Source organism: Apium graveolens, chromosome 7, assembly GCF_009905375.1.
Source record: "Apium graveolens cultivar Ventura chromosome 7, ASM990537v1, whole genome shotgun sequence".
In the NCBI taxonomy this organism is placed as follows: domain Eukaryota; kingdom Viridiplantae; phylum Streptophyta; class Magnoliopsida; order Apiales; family Apiaceae; genus Apium; species Apium graveolens.
In genome coordinates, this window is record NC_133653.1 from 220,304,220 (window position 1) to 220,328,605 (window position 24,386).

Consider the following 24,386-nt stretch of genomic DNA (forward strand, 5'->3'; position numbering starts at 1 on the left):
AGTCTTGCAATGAGATGAGTATTACCCAATAGTTAGAAATGTATTCCTTAAGAACTTCTCCCCATCATCAAAATATAATATATAACTAAACTATAAAATTATTATTGCAGATTTGGTGCTGGTAATCCTGATTTCTGATATTGCTATCTGTTTAAGTCAAGTAAACATACTGCATACCAGCTGTTTATTGATTAATATCCTAATATACCTTTCGTGACAGAAGATTAGTATATGGTTCTAAGATTATGTTAAATTAAATTATAAATGTTTTATGGAAGAGTCTGTACTTTTTTTTTCAAATTCTTGTCATCTTGCTTATTGTTTATGTTTGATAACTATATCTTTGTACTACAAAGTTTATAGTGCATGTCTGCAGAACTGAACAATTATTTAAGGGAAATGTTATATACAAGCATGTCGAGGTTGATATATGTTTTCCTTTCTTGATAAACATAAACATGGAATACGTAATTCTTGTAGAAATTGTTGTGGAAGTTAAAAAACTGTACCGTAAAATAACATTTTGTTTACAAGACTAATTTTATTTATGATTTGAAGCTAATCCTACTTTTCTTATCTACTTTTATCTGTGTGGCTCTCAATATTCCAGTTGCATGTAAGTGGAAAGCAAATGATTCTCGGTCTCTTCATGTCACGCCCCGACTTAACAATATATTATACAAATTATAACAATAGATAACAAAAGAAAGTAAATACAACTGGATCCAAGATCTTACAGTTTAGGGTTTGGAACAACCCAACACTATTAACTATTTCAACCTGATTTTTAATATCGAGTCCTCACACAAAACGATCACTAATCTACCTGAGCTCGAACATATGCATCAACATCACAAGTCTTACGCTCTGTCTGTTTGAATCTAACCATATCTGCTAGCTGAAATATCAGGGTGAAAGCAAGTAGTGAGCCAAATACTCAACAAGTGCTATATAATAAAACATAAATCGAAATATAAGAACAACAATGCGAAGGTAGAGCTAATAATAGAAAGAGATAAACCTTTGAGTGATGGCATCATGTATTTGTAACAAAACCATTCAAACCATTTCTTTATCAAAAACCATTTTATGACGCTACGGATTACAGCCGGTGATCAGCCGCGAAGTAATCCCGAACCTCGCTGGATTCTAGAACATTAATAGGATCCCTAGGCAACTTTTAAGCCTACAAATTAAGAGCAGAAAGGACTTGCGTCTCAGTCCAGATCCACTATTTAAAGAAAATATTTGTCCCCCTTTGGGACTGGAAATCCAAATTTTAACTTTTTATTTTAAAAACTGATGCCCATGCTAATTAATTACTTAAGCAGTAAACATCTTAAACAAGGTTTTAGATCAACTTTGAAGTACTGGAAATAGATCCACTAAACTATACTTCATCAAGAGAATTTGCAAGGTTTATATTTAAAAGGATTTTGACAATGAAATTTAGCAAGGTTATCGGATAGTATGAAGGAACAAGGGAAAATGAGGTTCTAGGTAATGTTTCCAGATAAGATATAAGTATTTAACAACATAGAGAAGGTGAGCATCAATGGTTCCAAATGAGGTATAGGTATTGAAATATAGAGAAGGTGAGCATTATTGGTTCCATATGAGACATAGGTATATATAGAGAAAGTGAACATCAGCTCACGGTATATCAGAGTGTCATGCTTTAGGGTAAAGATAGGGTTATCAAACAATCATGGATAATCGTTAAGGGATAACTGAATTTTAGGTATTAAGATAAGGTTACTGAGTATAACTTTGCACATGGTTCAACATCACAATTACTTGGGTATACTAGCATGTTAGGACTTTTGATTTACTTGTATAGCAATCTTCAAGTAGAGTTAAACTACTTGAAATAAATACTTGAGGGTTCATGTCATTTTCATGTACTACGGATATAGATTTGAAACCACTTGGTTTATGTATATCAAGGTCAATTAAGATACTCGCATCATATATATGAACTAGTTATCACACACTTGTAGTGTAAACGAAAAAGGCAGGTTGAATCACTTGCCATAAGAAAGGCTGGACTTGACTGGCAGGTAGGAGCAACTAGATGCTTTACTCGACCTTAATGGCAAGTTTACCCTTGTCTCGAGATCCTACACAAATAATAATAACCTCATTATAATATATTCTTACCAACTCAACCTATTTGTAAACCAAAATTTAAACACAATGGCACTTAGGCCTATATACACACAATTTATAATCACCTTATAATCATAATATTACACATAGCCACATATGCTCAAATACCATATTTAAGTACCAAATAATATCACACATACCATATTGCAACACTAGGCTTGGATGATCTCGCTCCACTTACTTAAGTCACTTGGTACCTAAACTAGACAAAATCTCCAAATTTTAGCCTCCTAACTCGATGTGCGTTTACTAAACCATCCAATTACTATTGACCCTAACTTGGGCCTTTCACTCTACTGACTTTATACTATCTTGCAACTATGGTGATCAACCAAAACTTCACTCCTAAGGGCTCTAAAACTATGTGGTAAGTAAATGTGCTCATTATGGTAAATTTCAGAATGACATCTAAGTGTTTTTGGGTGCATTTGACACTCTTACACTTCAATTTTACCTCCAAAACTTTTACAATAGACTCTCCTGATCATAAGTCAACTCCCAAACCTGATGTGGCTCAAGGGCCTAGCTTGGGCCTCCCTAGGCCTAAGCTTAAAGTCTACGCTTCCCCTGTTTTTCTGGGCAGAAAAAGGTCCTGATTTGAACTAACCTATGACACATGATTCTAACTCAAATCCTATGAACTCTGGCTGGAAAAACTCCTCTGACACTCCCTCTAACTAAGGCCCAATAGGTCCTAATGAGGGCCTACCAATGACATGGTCAAAACTTCCCATTTCTAAGTTGCAACAAAACTGTCCCCTGCTGGACAGATTTTGTGTTTCCACTCGTGCACCTAACCAAACATCTTACAAACCTCCAACAAACACCTAAAACCTCTTGTATACTCCTAGTGCTAGCTTCGGGTGACTTGGGCCTCAAAGTGCACAACATTGACAAGGTCAAATCTCACTCTAAACCTCAGGGTACAAAACTGATTTTCTGCAGAAACTAATACTCTCCTTTCACCAAGATTCTTATTTGACAAACCCAACCAACAACAACCAAAAACCCAAAACAAACCTCAACCAAGGTGATCTACTGAACTAAATCTCCTACACTCAATATGAATTAGTGGAGATCATCCTTACCTAAGGTGCAACATAGCAAAACAAAAGTTAACATACTACACTAATTACAAGTCATCAAGTTTTTGAAAACAACAAGCTATATCTTCTTTATAAATATATACGAATTAACATCACATACCAAGGATCACAAATCAAGATCATTATCTTAACTCAACTGAAATTAAAGCCTACTAACAATTATCAATTCAAATGATCAAAAACTTCCGAAAATCATAAGTTGATTTCTATGCATGCATGCCTTCGAATATTCAAGCCAAACAATATGATTTCCAAAATAAATTTTATCATAAAATAAACATGCAAGCCTAGCATAAGCTATAACTAAATGGTCACTTAGCATGCAAAGGGTTTTATCAAGTTTATACTATAAAATTCATGTTATTATCATAAAAACACACAAAAATGAAACACGGCAACAAAACACCATCAAGAACCATTCATCCGGCTCCCTTATGGTCATAGCCAAATGAAATGGAAGGGAAATGACCATTAAAAACAATAGCTTCACTCTCTTGACTTGGCATTTCACCATTCCTTGTAGTTCCCTCAATAATACAACCTTAAATCCATGAGAATCAAGATTGTACTTTGAGTTTCAACTAAAACTATGACATGCAAGATCAAAACATAAACTTTTCACTCAAAACTCTTTGGATTACATATGATCAAGATATAGGAAGTAACATTTAATTGAATGGAATTTAGGTGTTTGAATGAAGAAAGGAAGAAAAAGGGGGGGTAGGGCTTCAGCCAAGAGGCTGAGAGGGAGGAGCCGAGAGGGAAGGGAGGCAGGTGAGGTGAGGGTGGAATGGTGGAGTGAAAATGAAGTGCTATGATACTTGTGTTTGTTTTTATGCCTTTTTTTTTGACTAAAAGTGAGTGGATTTAGTAAATGACAAAAGTAACCTTCTAGCTAAAGTTAGGTAAATTTGCATGCAAGGACAAAGTGGTAAATTGGCTACTAGAAGGGGAGTGAGTGGGGTTGGAATTGTCTTTTTAGCCCTTTAGTTGAATGGGAGGGTATTTGCATACAAGGATATTCATGTAATCTGCTAATTACTTAACAACTAATTTTCAAAGATCTATTTTTATAAAATAAATAAAAGTTCAAAAATTATAAAATTTAAACCATAAAATAACTTGGATTTTTAGTTATGATATCACTTTTGAAATTTGTGAATGAAATAATTTTTTAAAAGATAAATTTTCCATGGTAAAGAATATTCTTTATAAATCAAAAATAGGAGCAATTAATAAAACTATCGCTTTGAAAAATTCATATTCTGAGTAAAGCAATTATAATGCAGCAACTCCATTCACACAAGTGTATAATCAAATATGTATATTTATAATCGATTCAAATATTATACAAAGTTCGCAAATAATATTACACAAAATGTCGGTCGTAACATCCTCTCCCCCTTAAAGGATTCTGTCCTCAGAATCAAAGAGAAGAGATGAGGATACCGGGAACGCATATCAGACTCTAACTCCCAGGTTGACTCTTCGACCTTGGGGTTCCTCCAAAGTACTTTTACTAACTTCACCGACTTATTTCTAAGACTCTTTGCTTGCCAGTCGAGTAGTTTGACAAGTTGCTCCACAAATGACATGTTTGTCTGAATTTCTATAGGTTCATATTCTATCACATGGTTGACATCCGTATTGTACTTCTTAAGAAATGACACATGGAACACATTATGCACATGTTGATACTGAGGCGGCAAGGCTAACTCATAAGCCACCTTCCCCACTTGACTCAAAATTTTAAAAGGACCAATATATCTAGGTGCTAACTTCCTATTCTTTTCAAATCTAGACAATCCCTTCTTCGGTGATACTTTCAGCAAAACGGCTTCTCCCACTTGGAATATGACATCCTTGCACGCTGTATTCGCATACTTTCTTTGCCTATCTTGGGAAGCAAGTAACCTTTTCTGAATTATTTGACTGTCTCATGCAATTGTTGTACCAATTCTGGGCCTAAAATCTTTCCTTCTCCCCCTTAATCCCAACTAGTTGGTGATCTGCATTTCCGTCCGTATAAAGCTTCCTATGGTGGCATGCCAATACTGGAGTGATAACTGTTGTTATAGGAGAATTCTACCTATGGCAGGTGGTCGTCCCAACTTCCCGCAAAGTCAATTACACGACTACGCAACATGTCTTTGATTGTTTGAATTGTCCTTTCGCTTTGACCGTCAGTCTGCGGATGATACGCCGTACTCATGTTTAAATTTGTGCCAAGACTTTCTTGAAATTGCTTCCAAAATCTCGAGTTAAATCGGGGATCTCTGTCTGAAACTATCGATACGGGCACACCGTGTCTTGATACGATTTCACGCACATACAGATGGACCAATCTGTCCAAAGAAGACCTCTCGTTGATTGGAAGAAAATGCGCCGACTTCGTAAGGCGATCAACTATAACCCATATAGCATCATGTCCGGATTTCGTTCAGGGTAATCCCACTATAAAGTCCATTGCAATATTTTCCCATTTCCATTCTGGAATCTTTAGGGGCTGAATTTATCCGCTTGGTCTTTGATGTTCTGCCTTCACTTTCTGACAAGTATAACACTTCGCAACCCATTCTGCCACTTCTCGCTTTATGTTTGGCCACTAAAAGTTCTGCTTTAAGTCCTGATACATCTTGGTGCTTCCCGGATGGATTAATAATCTTGAATTATGGGCTTCTTGCAATATCTCATTCTTCAATTCAGTCACATGAGGAATCCAAATTCTTGAGGAAACCTTAGTATACCTTGCTCATCTCTTTGAGTCCCAATCTCTTCCCCGATTAGCTGATTTCTTTCCTGCTGCATTATTTTTTCCTGACATTTCTTTATCTTTTCCAATAATGTTGGCTGAAAAGTCATAGTACGACAAACCTCTTCAACTATTCCATAATCACAAAGTTCCAATTCAAATCTCTTAATCTCTTCAGACAATTCTTTTGGTATTGCTATCATATTCAATCTTTCCTTCCTACTCAAAGCATCGGCTACCACGTTCGCCTTTCCAGGATGATAATTTATCGAACAATCATAGTCCTTAATCAATTCCAACCATCTCCTTTGCCTCATGTTTTTCGAGTGAAAATATAATTTAAACTCTTGTGATCCGTGTAGATCTCACACTTTTCTCCGTAAAGATAATGTCTCCAAATCTTAAGTGCAAATACTATGGCTGCTAGTTCCAAGTCATGCGTAGGGTACTTTAATTCATGTGGTTTTAACTGTCTTGACGCATACACATTCACCTTGTTGTGTTGCATTAGCACACAACCCAGTCCTTTATGTGAAGCATCACTGAAAATCACAAAGTTTCCTTGATCGTCTGGTAGTACTAACATCGGAGCTATAACCAAGCTCTACTTCAACTCTTGAAAGCTATCCTCATATTCTGCATTCCATTCGAACTTTTGATTCTTCCTAGTTAACTTAGTCAATGGCGTGGCGATTTTTGAGAAATCTTTGACAAATCTTCTATAATATCCCGCCGATCCTAAAAAACTTCGCACTTCCGTAGGTGTCTTTGGCCTTTCCCAACTCATAATTGCCTCAATCTTTGCCGAATCTACTTTAACTCCTTCACTTTCAATAACATGACCCAAAAATTGAACTTCCTTTAACGAAAACTCATATTTAGAAAACTTGGCATACAACTTCTCTTGTCGGAGTATATCCAATGCTATCCACAGATGTTGCTTATGTTCTTCTTCCGACTTTGAATATATAAGAATGTCATCAATAAGTACCACTACAAATTTGTCCAAATACTTCTTAAATACCCGGTTCATCAGATCCATAAATGCTGTCGGAGCATTAGTCAACCCAAAAGGCATTACTAAGAATTCATAATGTCCGTATCTTGTCCTGAATGCTGTCTTTGGGATGTCTTCTTCTTTGATCTTTAATTGATGGTATCCTGATCTTAAGTCAATCTTGGAAAAGCACTTTGCTCCTTTCAGCTGATCAAATAGGTCATCTATTCTTGGTAGCGGGTATCGGTTCTTAATCGTCACCTTATTCAACTCCCGATAATCTATACATAGCCTCATGCTTCCATCTTTCTTTTTTACGAACAGAACAAGTGCTCCCCATGGCGACATACTTGGCCTTATCACTCCTTTGTCCAACAATTCTTATAGATGGCTTGCCAACTCTTTCATTTCTGCTGGTGCCATCCTATATGGGGCCTTCGAAACTGGTTCCGTGCCTGGAGCTAAGTTGATCTCAAACTCAATTTGTCAATCTGGCGGTAAACCTGGTAGTTCGTCTGGAAACACATCTGGAAATGTAAGTCATATGTCATAGACCTATTTGTATATTCGAGGATTCAACTCAACTCAAATAAGAATGTAATAAGTAAATAGTGGATCGACCGTCAGAGAGATCTCGCAAAGTAATATCTGTCAAAGGATTCAGAAACAAGGTTCATCTACAGACTTGAGGAGTTAATTCACTGGAAGAAGTTCAAGAAGTTGATCATGCCTCAGTGATATAAATCAAGATCGTAGATTTAATCAAGTGACAGAGATCTCGTCAGAGTATCATTAATTACAAGGATTTAATCTGAAGAAAATCAGAGTATCAAAGTCAAGACATGAAGAAACGTCACGGAAGTTAGTCACTCATGAACCAGACAGTACATCGAGTGTCAACGTTGAAGTGGTGGAATTGATTCATAATTTTCAGTGATTTTCAGGAGTTTTGCAGAAGAATGGTTGCTGCTCAAGACTAGAATTAATTCTCTATTAATTAATTAAGTCATCTAATTTAATTAAGAAAATAAATTATATCTGTGAAGAATAATTTATTTATTAATTGAATTAATTGATTAATTAATTCTGAATTAATTTTAGGAATTTTCAGAATTTAAATTGGATTAAAATCTGTATTAAATCAGCAAGACAATTGAAAATGAACTAGCATGACAATCTGGATTGTCATACCGATTGTCATGCTAGGCCATTTTCAATAGTCTCACCGAAAGTTACACTAGGAGAAGGATTGTCTTGCTAGTTCATTCTGATTGTCATGCTAGTTCATTCTGATTGTCATGCTAGTTCATTCAGATTGTCTTGCTAGTTCAATCCATTGTCCTACCGAAAGTCTTTCCAGCTATAGGATTGTCATGCCAGTTCAATTCTATTCGGCTGTTGATTAAAAAGAAGCAGAGAAGCAGCAACTCAATTATTCAGGAAAAAATAGAAGCCAAGAACAAACAGAAAGAAAAAGCAGCCGCCTCTGAAACATTCAATTTTTCATCTGCTTATTTCAAAGATCAATTTCTAGATTGCAAAGTTAAATTCAATCAACTAGAAATCTTTATCTTGTTCTTGTGTAACAATCTAGCGGATCAAAATCCCTAGAACTTAATCTCAAATAGCTTTTAGCATTTGATTCTAATTATTGCAAAAATAGAAAAAGTTCATGTCGAATTTATTATAGATTTGTGATAATTGATTTGAGATTAATACCTTGTAATCGATACAATTATTGTAACACCTTTCAAGTTTAATAATATTTTTATTTAACTTGAATTTTGTTTCACATTTTTTATTCCGCATTTATTCGATTATTTGGTACTGTTTGTATTCAACCCCCCCTTCTACAAACACATTGGGACCTAACAATTGGTATCAGAGCCTTCTGATTAACGAACAAATCAAGATCCTAGACTTTTGTGATTTTTCAACTCCTTGAATTTTTATTCATTCAAAAATTCATAATGACTTCACATAAAGTTGGAACCGTTAAAATTCTACAATTTGATAAAGAGAATTATATCATGTGGAAGAAGAAGATGCTATTATTTTTACAAGTTGCAAATCCCAAATATTCAAACTTGTTAAAGAAGGGTATAAAAACTCCGATGGTTATTGAACCGAAGGTAATAATAGATGGTGTGGTGACTACTAAAGCTAGAACCTATCCAAAAGAGCCCGAAGATTTTACTCCTGCTGAGAAGGAAGAAGCCTCCTTGGATGCCAGCCTTCAATTAATATTAATTGATTCCCTTGATTCCTTGATGAACAGACATGTGATGAACTGTAAAAATTCTAAACACATGTGGGAAACTATTGAGGTGATTAATGAAGGCACAGAGGAAGTTAGGGAGAACAAGTTGGAGATCCTAACCTCTGAGTATGAATATTTTAAATCAAATCCAGGAGAAGGAATTACTGAAGTGTTTGAGAGGTACAATGCATTGATCAACAACCTGAACATCAATGGAAAGTATTATTCAATCAGGGAGGTCAACAAAAAGTTCCTTTTAACACTGCCAGCTCATCTTGAACATAGAATCACTGCCATTAGAGAAGCTAGAGATCTGAGTGAGATTTCTTTGGACAGGCTCTATGGAGTGTTAAAAACCTATGAGTTGGAGCAGATTCAACAGAAGGAAGTCTACGGGAAGGATAGAATGGTCAGCACATCTACTGCACTTGTAGCTGAAGGTCAATAACAACAACAATCTCAACAATTAGAAAGAATGGTACAGTTTTCCAAGGGTGAGGAAAATGAGTTAGTAGCAGAATATGATCCTCCTACTACAAATCAATCAAGTGATGATTTTTATTCCTTGGAAGAGCTGGAGCAATTGGAAGATGAATCAATGGCCCAAATTGTCAAGAGATTCTCTAATGTCAGATTCAGGAGGAATCCCAAGCTTAAGTACAAGTCCAACTACAACAAATTCCAGAAAGGTGGATCTTCATCCTCTAACACCAGCAGTGGTGGGAACAAAACAGGGATGGTTGATCGAAGCACCATTAGATGCTATAACTGCAATGAGTTGGGACACTTTGCCACAGAATGTAGGAAGCTAAAGCAAGTAAGAAAGAACTCTGAAAGGGCTTATCTGGCAAAGGGAAGAAGCTGGGATGATACTGACAGTGAAGATGAAGAAGAAGGAAATCTTGCTCTTATGGCTATTGATGGAAAAGCTTCATCGTCAAGAATAGAGGTAAAACTTTCTGATGCTGAAATGGTTTATCATCTAAGAGGTAACTTAGATTGTGCACGTCGTGATAATGAACTGTTAAGTTTATAGATCACAGACCTTGAGAAAGAGGTCAATGAATTAAGACTTGTGCACATTAATCAAGACAAATTAAAAGAACAGGTATCTTTTCTAGAAAATAGAGTTGACTGTTATAGAAAACTCGAAACTATTCTCAAAGACAAGATCACCGGTCTTGAGACTAAGGTTAGAGCCTACTTCAATTCTTGTTCGAAGGCTAAAGAGTTCTACAGTAAGCAAGCTGTTAATCAAACATCTGGAATAGGTTATGATTACAATGCTGCTATTGGAGAATTAGGCATAAACTCCCCTCCTTATGTCTGTGCTAAAGGGAGGGAAGTACCACATGTGCTTAAGGGTGTTGATGAACCCCTCTATAAAGCATCAATTGCTGAACCATTTGATGCGACCTCTTCTGTTATTCAAGAAGAAATACGTGCTGAGGATCATGCTAATGAGAAGATTGTTTCCAAGTCAAGTGAGTCGAAAGTTCCAGTCAAAGTTGTGAAAGCAACTGAGACTAACTCAGACACACATGAGTTGGATAACAATAATGCCATGTCTACCATGCATAAATTGCCTGCTGTTAATCACTCTCATAAAGCATGTGGTGTTGCTAATTGTATGTCTTGTGCTTTTAATATGATGTATGCTTATTTTAATGGTAAGCATGTGTCTAATGATAAGACTACTCCTCGTCAGCATGTGAATAACAAGAAGCATGATAGGTCTAAGACTGCTAGTCCTTCTAAGGCTAGAAAGGAGACATTTGTGCCTAAGCTTAAACAGAAATTTGTTAAGGCTGTTTACAAGGTCAAATGTTCAGTCATTGAGGATGTTGAGATCGTTAAAATTAAAAATGTTGTTTTGCCTGACAAAGGACAATTCTACAAGTATGCCGGGCCCAACCAAGTTTGGGTTCCGAAGAAGGTCTAATCCATTTGAAGTGCAGGGCAGTATACAGGTGTAACCGGTAGTGTGGATTCTTGACAGTGGATCATCAAGACATATGACCGGAGATAGAGCCCTGCTATCAAATGTGGATTGAGAAAGCTGGCCCCCTGGTTACCTTTGGAGATAACAGCAAAGGTTTATCTGAGGGATATGGCTGTTTGCAAGCTGGGAATGTTATCATTGTAATTTTGTATATTGTGCTAGGTTATTATCAGGAAGCAGTATCTAACATATAGCACCAGTGACGAGACTTGAGAATATTACGACATATCAAGCACCTGCTGCACATTACACTTGGAATTGTACTCTAGTAAGATGTGTACAAGTGTACTCCTGGTTGGTGAGTCAAAAGAGGAAGTCAGTGCACCACAGTTCATGGACTTTGCAGCTGCAGATCTATTGGACTATGCAATCTCTTCTTCACAATCTCACTTCAGGTTGGTATGAACTAGTATACTGCTCAAGCAATCGTCAAGGACATGGTATGGCACTCTAACTGCAGTTACAGTTTTATATGAACTAGTAGAGTCGTCATATTTATAACTATCCTATCATTAGGCACAATCATATTGTTTTATATGTGTAGTGATATATTGTTTATGCAACATAACAATTAGTATCTAAAGTACTTGACAAGTATCGGTCAATGATATGTTGTTAACATTATGTTGCAGATATTTGTAAGCTTTTGACATGAATGAGAATTACTTAGACTTTACCCTAAGTGATCAATGTTTTATCAAAAACTCATTCATATTGAAAAACAAAATCAAACTTCTTTCTACATTAGTGATTTCTTATTTCATGTAAAATCTTTTGAAATCACTATTGTAAATCATTTTCTCTCTATTACCATATATTCAGTGTTACAGGTTCAGTCTCCAATGACGTTCTTTCATTGACAGTCATGAGGTTGAAAACCCACAACATCTATCCCAGACTGTAAAGACAAACACATAAACAGAACCAACCAACACTCTCTTACCAATAAATGTAGTATGAATGAGCGTGAGGGAGATAGTGCCTTAGTGCACCACATAAGGAAGGTTCTGTAGTCAACCCAGTAGCTCTGTCTCCTACATAGATGAGTAGTATTTAAACCGAGACAACTGCTAGCCCCCATACATCTTCTCAAAAAGATGTAATGGCTGAATAGGCACAAAAATAGTTACTAGATTCATTCTCTCAACAGGGTGCGTCTATTGAATTTTGCCTGTCGGCCAAGGCATCCGATGTAGTGTCACCACTTCAAACATAAAAAATTCTTGATGCACAAGGAGAGGTTACACACACAAAGGATGAGTTGACGGAAACAAGAGTTTCGACCATTTTAAGGTCATATTCGATTGTTCAAGGTTCGTTAGTGGACCAATTGCCTTTACAGGTGTTAGGAGAGGATACTGATCCAAAAGCCATATGTCAGTGGTCAGTGTCTACCTCCCCAGGCTTAAATCCCCTGGATGCATCTGCGGATAGTGGATCTGACATAGGTGCAGATCGGCAACTTGTTGACAATGATTCATATATCACCTGATGAGTCACAAGGAAATGTCTTCACAGACATTAGAAGGGAACTTTGATCTTTATGCTAAATTCTTTGGATCATTGTTTACCTTCCCATAATTCAAATCTGGAACCCTAAAAGGGAAACTAGCAACTTGTAGATTATGACTCAGATTTATCTGATGAGTTTAACAAGGATGGGGATTTGTGAACTCCCATTGCACCACCTATGACCTCCTTAAGGATGGCTAAAGTGATTTTCCTTGCAGGTACAGCTGGAATATGGAGCTATGAGAGGAGTGATACACTTGTGAGAAAGAGTGTAAACACGAGTGGAGAGAAGAGTGAAACACATGTGAGGTACACTAAACAGAATCACACACTCACAGTGAGGAAGAAAGAGAAACTACTTGTTATTTCTTTTCCAACCAAGTGAATATGAGAACTCCTTCTAACAATTGCATACATTCCTTCTTTAAGGGGGAGATAAAAGCTTAAGTAATAGTTTGGAGGATTCCTCAACTAAGGGGGAGAAATAGCAGGGAGGAAGAAAAAGATCATATGTACACTACACCATACCATTGTTGTTCGTAACTACAGATCCTATTGTACGGGAGAGGTGGTAAACACAAGGTGATTTTCTAGTAAGGGAAGAAGTTGTTTTCAAAAGGGGAGTACCATTGGTTTTTATCTGCGGATCCTATTGTACGGGAGAGGTGGTAAACGAAGGTGATCTTCTTTAATCAGTTGATTCTCATAGGGGGAGAAGCAAGAGAGATATGGGCTTCTCAACAGGAAATGTAGTTGTACAAATGAAGATGGAACTACTTGAAGATATGTTCAGTCTAGAGGAACATCTACTTGGAATCTGGAAAATGTTAAATCTAGTCCAGAACTTTTCTACTATTTACTTTGCATGTATGTTTATATCTTTTTCTTATTTGTTAGTTGAGTTATCCTATAGGTATTTGTGTGTTATTGTCTAACAAACAAATAGGGGGAGATTGTAAGTCATATGTCATAGACCTATTTGTATATTCGAGGATTCAACTCAACTCAAATAAGAATGTAATAAGTAAATAGTGGATCGACCGTCAGAGAGATCTCGCAAAGTAATATCTGTCAAAGGATTCAGAAACAAGATTCATCTACAGACTTGAGGAGTTAATTCACTGGAAGAAGTTCAAGAAGTTGATCATGCCTCAGTGATATAAATCAAGATCGTAGATTTAATCAAGTGACAGAGATCTCGTCAGAGTATCATTAATTACAAGGATTTAATCTGAAGAAAATCAGAGTATCAAAGTCAAGACATGAAGAAACGTCACGGAAGTTAGTCACTCATGAACCAGACAGTACATCGAGTGTCAACGTTGAAGTGGTGGAATTGATTCATAATTTTCAGTGATTTTCAGGAGTTTTGCAGAAGAATGGTTGCTGCTCAAGACTAGAATTAATTCTCTATTAATTAATTAAGTCATCTAATTTAATTAAGAAAATAAATTATATCTGTGAAGAATAATTTATTTATTAATTGAATTAATTGATTAATTAATTCTGAATTAATTTTAGGAATTTTCAGAATTTAAATTGGATTAAAATCTGCATTAAATCAGCAAGACAATTGAAAATGAACTAGCATGACAATCTGGATTGTCATACCGATTGTCATGCTAGGCCATTTTCAATAGTCTCACCGAAAGTTACACTAGGAGAAGGATTGTCTTGCTAGTTCATTCTGATTGTCATGCTAGTTCATTCTGATTGTCATGCTAGTTTATTCAGATTGTCTTGCTAGTTCAATCCATTGTCCTACCGAAAGTCTTGCCAGCTATAGGATTGTCATGCCAGTTCAATTCTATTCGGCTGTTGATTAAAAAGAAGCAGAGAAGCAGCAACTCAATTATTCAGGAAAAAATAGAAGCCAAGAACAAACAGAAAGAAAAAGCAGCCGCCTCTGAAACATTCAATTTTTCATCTGCTTATTTCAAAGATCAATTTCTAGATTGCAAAGTTAAATTCAATCAACTAGAAATCTTTATCTTGTTCTTGTGTAACAATCTAGCGGATCAAAATCCCTAGAACTTAATCTCAAATAGCGTTTAGCATTTGATTCTAATTATTGCAAAAATAGAAAAAGTTCATGTCGAATTTATTCTAGATTTGTGATAATTGATTTGAGATTAATACCTTGTAATCGATACAGTTGTTGTAACACCTTTCAAGTTTAATAATATTTTTATTTAACTTGAATTTTGTTTCACATTTTTTATTCCACATTTATTCGATTATTTGGTACTGTTTGTATTCAACCCCCCTCTTCTACAAACACATTGGGACCTAACAGGAAATTTGCTGACTACGGGAATATCTTCTATGTTGAGGCTGTCTCTTTCTGAATCTACTACATAAGCTAAGAACGACTCACAACCTTTCCTAAGCAACTTCTTAGCCTGAATGATTGTAAGAAATAGTTGCTCTTGCCTCTGTCCCTTAAATACTACTTTCTCTCGACTCTCCGTCTTTAAGTAAACCTTCTTGGACTTACAATTTATCTGAGCGTTGTTCTTCCCTAACCAATCCATGCCTAAGATTATATCGAACTCCCCTAACTTGAAAAGTATCAAGTCGGCTGAAAATTTATATCCCGAGATATCAATCTCACACTTAGGACAGAGTTGACTCACCGGAATTTTCTCTTGATTCGTAATTACCACATTTACTACCTCGTTCATGGTCATTTTATCACATTGAAGTTTATCAATAAAAGCTTCTGATATAAAAGATCTCGTTACTCCAGAATCAATCAATACTTTAGCCTCGACATTATTTAATAAAAGAGTACCTGCTATCACCTCAGAATTCTGAACAGTGTCCTTCATTTTCAAATCGAATGTCCTTGCCGTTGCTTGCGGAGTTGTTGTAGGTGGTGGAGGTAATGCCAATACCTCAGCTGGTATGTTTGCACTGGTGCTTGCCACGTTCATCAGAGCTTTGACTGGTCCGGTTGACTTGCACTCCCTAGCTATATGTCCAGTCTTTCCACACTTGTAGCATATGACTCCTGGCTTCGGAATCTTACACTCGTTAGCCAAATGTCCCTCCTGGTTGCATCTATAGCATGTCATGTTCAGCTTATTACACACTCCTGGGTGTCTTTTTCCATAATGCTTGCACTCTGGCCTCTGAAATCTATTTTCTCCAACTTGCCCTTGGCTTGCCTGGTTGTTCCCTTTTGATTCTTGTCTTTTATTCAAATTTCCCCTTTTATGAAAATTCCCGCCTTTGTGGAATCCAACCATTTTCATACTCCTGTCTTGTGAGCTTCAAGCTTCAGACTTCTCTCCGTAAAATGGTACCTTCCTCTTCTTGTTATCTCTTTCCTTCCTTGACAGCATCCCATTACCCTCAATCAGAGCAGCTTTCTGTACTACTCCTGCATTAAGTATCAAGCTCAAACATAGCCACTCTATCTCTGATCCAAGACTCTAACCCTTGTTGGAATCTCTTTGCTTTTTCCTCCTCACTATTGGTATACTTTGTCACAAACCTTGACAGCTTCGTAAACTTCTTCTCATACTCCAATACAGTCATACTCCTTTGCTTTAGTTCAAGAAATTTAAGCTCCATCTGATTCTGCATGTACTTAGGGTAATACTTGTCCAGAAATAACTTCTTAAATCTTTCCCAAGAAACTTGCTGATTTGCCTCCATAGCTTTCACTAAATCCCACCAATAAATGACTTCGCCCTTCAGGAAGTAAGTAGCATAGGGTGTCTTCTGGTCATCCCCTAACTGTACCAATTCGAAAGCTCTTTCCATTTCCTTAATCCATGTGTTAGCTATTACTGGGTCAGTGGTATCATGAAATACAGGTGGATTCACATTCTGAAAAGCTTTGAAAGTGACAACTTGTCGAGGTGGTACTGGTGGATCAGGTGGTTGGTGTGGTTCACGGTTATCTTGGTTTTCAAATTGTTGTTGAAGAGTTCTTTGTTGTTGAGCTATATCATTTGTTTGCTGTTGTAAGGTTTCCAGTAATCGAAGAATATTAGGATCTGTGGTAGATGTGGTTGTTGAGTTCTTCTTTTTGAGTGGCATGATCCTGAAATAAAAGTTTTATCAAAACAGGTATGAACAATAAGATAATTCGAGGATAGGGTGTCACATGACATTCTATTCACATATGAGGTCGAGTTTTTAAATTAAATAATAAGGGTGATGTTTATAAAGGCATAAAAACAATTGAAAGAAAATAGAACGATAGTGCATAATAATTGAAATTTTGAGGTCAAGGTACATCAAGATTAGAATAAAGTCTGAATCTAGGAATAACATGCTTATTTAAAGAAAACAACAGGAAATTCTACAAAGTCCGATAATACAACAACATGAAAGGTAGATAATGGAAAGAACTAAAGCTCCACTCTGTCAGAACGGGGTTTGGTAGTCTTCTCCTCTCGAAGCGTTTTCACAATACTCTGGAGCTCGTCCGCAATCATCTGGAGGGTATACTAGCTGGTACGGTCTCGGTGTGATGGCATCTCCTCAAGCTTAGCGTTGACGTACTGAACCAAAGTCTCAAGTCTCGCAGTCATCTGCTCCTTAGGCTTCCCTTCATAGTTTCGGCTGTCCGGATACACGTTTTTCAATCGGTCTAACAGTCGGTCGTACTTGCCCTAAAGCATGTCGAGCTCGCGCCTCAACTCAGCGTACACAGAGAAAACAATAGTGTCAGCCGACCCAGAGGATGATGAGGAATGTGCCCTTTGTTGACAAACAATACATAGATATATACATAAGAGGAGTATTAATGATAGATTCGCTTGACCTACTCTCTCACATAATATCCTATAACTTATACATATATCCTATAACCTATCTGAGCTGTCCAGGGACTCTAAACCGTAGCTCTGATACCAAAACCTGTCACGCCCCGACTTAATAATATATTATACAAATTATAACAATAGATAACAAAAGAAAGTAAATACAACTGAATCCATTATCTTACAGTTTAGGGTTTGGAACAGCCCAACACTATTAACTATTTCAACCTGATTTTTAATATCGAGTCCTCACACAAAACGATAACTAATCTACCTGAGCTCGAATATATGCATCCGCATCACAAGTCTTACGCTCTGTCTGCTTGAATCTAACCATATCTGCTAGCTGAAATATCTGGGTGAAAGCAAGTAGTGAGCCAAATGATCAACAAGTGCTATACAATAAAACATAAATCGAGATATAAGAATAACAATGCGAAGGTAGAGCTAATAATAGCAAGAGATAAACCTTTGAGTGATGGTATCATGTATTTGTAAAAAAACCATTCAAACCATTTCTTTATCAAAAACCATTTTATGACGCTACGGATTACTGCCGGTGATCAGCCGCGAGGTAATCCCAAACCTCGCTGGGTTCTAGAACATTAATGGGATCCCTAGACAACTTTTAAGCCCACAAATTAAGAGCAGAAAGGACTTGCGTCTCAGTCTAGATCTACTATTTAAAGAAAATATTTGTCCCCCTTTGCGACTGTGTTATGGATAAAAAACTAAGGTTATTATTTGCTGTATTTATTACTAAGATTCGGGAGCTCAAGGCCTTTAATGGCTGCTCTCGTGTATCGTTGCTTAATTCTGCCTTTACGAGATGCCTACGTATCTCTGTGAATTAGAGAATCAAGCCAAAAAACGTAGTTCTGATTTGTGGGGTGAGGCCCCTTATATAGATGTTGGGAGTCCTTGAATTGGACTTGGTATAGGAGACCTGGTGGGCAAGTCTCATAATTAGAATAGACTTAGGAGTCCTAGGAAGTAGGAAGCTGATTCCTTATCCTTTTAGGTCCCCTTGAGGCTAATCTATAAGGATTTATATCCTTATCGGGACTCTTCTCAATAGCTGATTTTTCCCTTATTAATTAATTACGAAATTAATTAATAATCAGGGCTTTTGGGCCTTTTTTATTCCACCAGGCCTGATCTGGTCCATCAGGCTTAACCTTTCTGGTCTGAATATCATACATCTTCTTATTGGGCCTAGCAGCCCATTAATTATAAAATCAGGACTTATTTATCCCTATCATTTGCCCCCCAACTTTTGGGAAACATTGATTAGGTTTCGCAGAAGTTAAATCTATTCGTTCCCTTACAGGGTTTCATTTTTGCGTAAAGTGTGGAGCGACCTATACATTTACAATGAATCTTCCTTTTATTCAGGAATCATCTTAATTTCCAGGAATTTTTCCCTAATTTTCTGGAATTTTCCTTAATTTTCTGGATTTTTCCCCAATTTCTTGGATTTATCCTTTAATTTTCTGGATTTATTCCTTATTTCTGAAAATATTAACATTTTTCAGAAAATATTTAAGGAATTTCCTTATTTTTCTGGATTTTTTCCCTAATTTCTGGGATTTATCCTTTAATTTTCTGGATTTATTCCTTATTTCTGAAAATATTAACATTTTTCAGAAAATATTTAAGGAATTTCCTTATTTTCTGGATTTTTTCCCTAATTTCTGGGATTTATCCTTTAATTTTCTGGATTTATTCCTTATTTCTGAAAATATTAACATTTTTCAGAAAATATTTAAGGAATTTCCTTGGATTTTTTCCCTAATTTCTAATTAAATGATCAGAAAAATAGAACTTTTGCTGCTCAATACATCCTAGGCGTTGTTGATCCACGCCTAGGAGACAGTTTCCTAACAACGTCTAGGAAACTTGCGTCCTGGGCGTTGTTGGAGGCTGATGCTTCCTGGGCGTTGTTGATCCACGCCTAGGAGACGGTTTCCTAACAACGTCTAGGAAACTTGCGTCCTGGGCGTTGTTGAAGGCTGATGCATTCATAGATCCTAGACGTCGTGCACCCACGTCTAGGAGACAGTTTTCTAACAACGTCTAGGAAACTTGCGTCCTGGCGTTGTTGGAGACAGATGCTTCCTGGGCGTTGTTGAGGACAGATGCTTCCTGGGCGTTGTTGTACCACGCCTAGGAGCCACACTTCTAACAACAGCTAGGGACGATGCATCCTGGGCGTTGTTGAGGACAGATGCTTCCTGGGCGTTGTTGTACCACGCCTAGGAGCCACACTTCTAACAACGGCTTGGGATAATGTACCCTGGGCGTTGTTGAGGCTGTTCGAGCCTTGATTCATTCAATGAACTTTGATTTTAAATCTTTTCAAAATTCAAATCTTATGGGCTTCCCGCCTTTTTCTTAGGCCCAGGCCCGTTTGTGCTTCTTTGAGCTCCTCTATATAACAGGTGGAGTGTGAGTTTATTTCTCACACTTCACTTTCACAAAAATTTCTAAACTTCAACTCTGCAATTAGTCTCTCAAGAATCGCCACCTCCAAGCGATTTCCGGCTTTCTACTCCGCCGCTTTCTGGGCTTATTTTGAAGATTCCGTTTGAATCTTCATCTTCTTCACTTACTTTCAAGAGCTTCCTGGGTTTTTGTCTTCATCCATGGCGGATTCTGATTCATCTCACTCCCATGTCCCCCAAGCTGTTGCCCGTCCCTCTAGGGCCAGCCGAGGTAAAAAATCTCTTGTACATTCCTCAGTTATTTCTCTTAGGGATCTTTTAACCGAATTCGGGCAAGCCTTTCCTAACATGTTACACTTAGATGCATATAATTATCCTTCTAGATTTGGTCCAGATCAAGTAGGTACCATAGCCCGCCTTTTTGGCATTTCTCACCCTTATAGGGCCGAGGCTCCAGGCCCAAATGATAGGGCCTGCTACCCAAAACCTGGGGCCATTCGGGTCTATAAGGAAACTTTCTATGCTGGTTTTCGCCTACCTCCTCATCCTTTTGTTTTTTGCCTTTTGGCTGAGGCCCGAGTCTGTCCGACCCAACTCACACCCAACTCTTGGCGTTTTATTCACTGTTATATGGCCCAATCTCGTAAACACGGTTTTGAGCCAAATGTTTGTGTCTTTCGTTATTTATTTAAATTTGTAAATGCTTCTGAGGACCAAGGATGGGTCAAAATAGTTCATAGATCCTTGGCTCGTTCCTGCTTTATTTCTGGCACCAATCCCGACTCGTATCCAACATGGAAGAGTGAGTGGTTTTATGTATTTCTGGATTCCGAGGAGGGTTGGGACCATTTTTTCAGGCCCAACTTCTCAAAAAGTATAGACGGGTCTTTAAGAGACCTAAAATTGGGGATAGATGAGGATGCGGCCATCAAGGCCATTACTGCTGATAACTTGCACCATTGCGCTCTCATCCTTTCAGAGGGTAATTTGCAAGGTTTAGGTCTAAGTGACCTTGGTCCCGAGGGTATTTCTTTCCCCTTTTTGTTCCATTTTCTCCATTCTCTATTTGTCCTTTTTCTTACGTGCTCGTATTTGCCTGCAGCTAGGGCCGCTTTGGACACGATCTTCAAGAAGCGGGAGGCCCGTGCCGCCAAGGGCTCTGCTGTTGAGACCCACCGCGACAAGCGGGTTAGGATTGGTGACGGCCCTTCAGTCACAGTTCAGGAGGCCATCCCTACCTTTTTATCCCAGAGGCCTCCTCGCCTTGATGAAGATACCTCTCCCTTCACCGTCACTTGGGGCCTTCAGAGGAGGGACACGGTGGTAGGGAGTTCTGAGGCTACCGCCTTTTGGTCTCAGAGTGTGATCACGCCTCGTGACAGGGCTGAGATCGTAGAGTCTTCTGATGACCTACAGATTGAGCGTCTGGGTGCTCAGGCCGTGGCTTCTGTAAGCCTCTTCCTTTTTTAACTGTTTTTTTTAATTACTTACTGTACTTTGATATGTTCGTGCAGATGAATACCTATCTCCAGGCTGCCCTTCACAATTTGAAGGATGTGAGGACCAGCCTAACTATTGCTGAGAGGGACAGGGATAGGTACCTCAAGGCTTCCGAGGCCAACTTCACTCATTTCCTTGAGGTAGAGAAGGAGCTGGCGGATGAGAAGGAGAAAGTTCGTAAGCTGGAGCTGGATGCTCAAAGGGCCCGAGCTGAGGTGATAGCTGAGTATAAGGCATCTCAGGACTTTCAGGATGTCCTAAATGCTGAGTACGATGCTAACTTCCCGGAGACCTTTTCTAGCTGTTGGGAGCAGATAGTAGAGGAGATTGGGAAGAAGATTCCGGAGGTGACTCTCACTGCCTATCCAGTCCCTGATATTCCTGGGAAAGAGCCTCTTCTTGATGATATCCCTCTTTCTCCTATTCTTGCTTCTTCTGCTGAGGCCGCAGCTGTTTCTCCTCGAGGTGCTGATCCTGTTCCAGTTCCTTCTTCTGCTGCCGATGAAGGAAACATCGATGATGACTTCTTCACGGATCTTTGAGTATTTTGTTTTTCTTGTTTGGCCCATTGTGGCTTTCTATGTATTGACTTAATCGTATTCAGAACTTATTACCCTTCGGGGCTTATATTTTATATGTTGCTTTTCTTGCCTCTTTCTGTTTTGACTTTACAATCTTAATATGCATTTGAATCTTAATCATCCTTGGATTGAAATAATTTCAAACTCTTTAATATGAAGTCTGGTTTTTCAAAACCTTACATAGCATGGGTTCGACCCTAATCAATAATAAATAGACAATGTAAATTCTACTGGAATATAAAATCCTACGCAAGCAAAGCTTCCAGGTGCTTTTAAACCTACTTGTCACAATGACAAGTGAGAATCGTACTTCGCCTATCTTACACGTAGTAAACCTTCAGGTTTTGTGCGTGCCAGGTCCTCGGGACTTCAAAACCATCCATAGTTTCCAGCTTGTAGGTTCCTCTACCCTGAACGCTCTTGACTCTGTACGGCCCTTCCCAATTTGGGGCTAGCTTTCCTTTCTGTCCGACACCAGAAGCCTCTATTCTTCTCAAGACTAGATCACCTTGTTTGAAAAACCTCTCTTTAACCCTTAGGTTGTAGTAGAACGAAGCCTTTTTCTGATACTCTACTATCTTTGCATGTGCCTTATCTCGCACTTCATCAATTAAGTCCAGCGCCAACCTTTGCCCTTCCTCATTTTCCCCAGCATTGAAAGCTTGAATACTTGGAGAAGAATGTGATATCTCCACGGGAACCACTGCTTCTGCCCCATATGCCAACATGAAGGGAGTTGCTCCAGTCGTGACTCTACAGGTAGTCCTATAGGCCCATAGTATTGGAAGTATCTCATCCACCCAATTATTTCTTGACTTCTCGATCCTCTTCCGTAGTCCATCCAGGATTATCCGATTTGCTACCTCCGCTTGCCCATTGGCTTGCGGGTGAGCCACAGAGGTGAACCGTAACTCAATTTCATTTTCTTCACAATATTTCTTGAATTCCTCATTGTTGAATTGTGTTCCATTATCAGTGACGAGGATACGGGGAATCCCATATCGGCACATAATGTTTTCCCACAGGAATTGTGCAACCTGCTTAGTTGTGATTTTGGCCAAGGGCTTGGCTTCAATCCACTTAGTGAAATAATCAATGGCTACAATCAGAAACTTCCTTTGTGTTGTGGCCATAGGGAAAGGCCCTAGAATATCCATCCCCCACATAGCAAAGGAGATTGGGGAGTTGATAGAGGTCAGCATCTCGGGGGGTTGTCTAACAACTGGTGCATGCTTCTGACAGCGATCACACTTCTTCACATATTCTTTGGCATCAGCCATCATTTCTGGCCAATAGAAGCCTAAACGGGTTATCTTATGAGCCAAGGCCCTGCCCCCCAGGTGTTGCCCATAAATTCCTTCATGCACTTCCTCAAGAGCCAAGCGTGCCTCATCGGGCCTGAGACACCTTAAGTAAGGAACCACGAAAGATCTTTTATACAGAATCCCATCTATCAAAGAGTACCTTAGTGCTCGAATAGTTAACTTCCGTGCTTCAGTTGCATCACTTGGAAACCAACCGGTCTGAATGTGAGCCTTGATGGGATCAATCCATGACGTCCCCAGGCCTATGGGAGCCACAAGCTTAACATCTATGCTTCGTGTCTTCAATACACGGAAGTATACACTTCCTGAACTTTCTTCTATCTCAGATGAAGCAAACTTTGATAGCGCATCTGCCTTAGCATTTTCTTCCCTTGGAATGTGTTCAACATGGCATTCATTAAATTGAGTCATCACAGCCCTTACTAGGCGTACATACTTATCCATCGTATCATCCCTTGCCTCAAATTCTCCCTTTACCTGGGATATGATAAGCTTTGAGTCTCCGCGGACCTTTAAGTTTTTGACTCTAAGTGTCCCAGCTAGACCAAGGCCAGCTATCAGGGCTTCATATTCTGCCTCATTATTTGTGGTTGGGAAGTCTAGCTTCATAGCATACTCAATTAAGAACCCATCAGGGCTTTGCAAAACCAACCCTGCTCCACTGGAGTTTGTTTTTGATGCTCCATCAAAATAGAGAACCCAATACTCTTTATCATCCTTCTCTTTGCTTTCATTATCGACTCCCTTGTCTTGAGGTATGGCATCTTCCTGCCCCCCGACTTCTTAGTTGGGTATGGTACATTCCACCACGAAGTCAGCTAGTGCCTGGGCTTTTATGGCCGTACGTGGCTTATACTTGAGATCAAACTCTCCCAACTCTATTGCCCACTTAATCAATCTCCCACTTGCCTTGAGACTGTGAATGATATTTCTCAGTGGCTGATTCGTTAGCACCTCAAT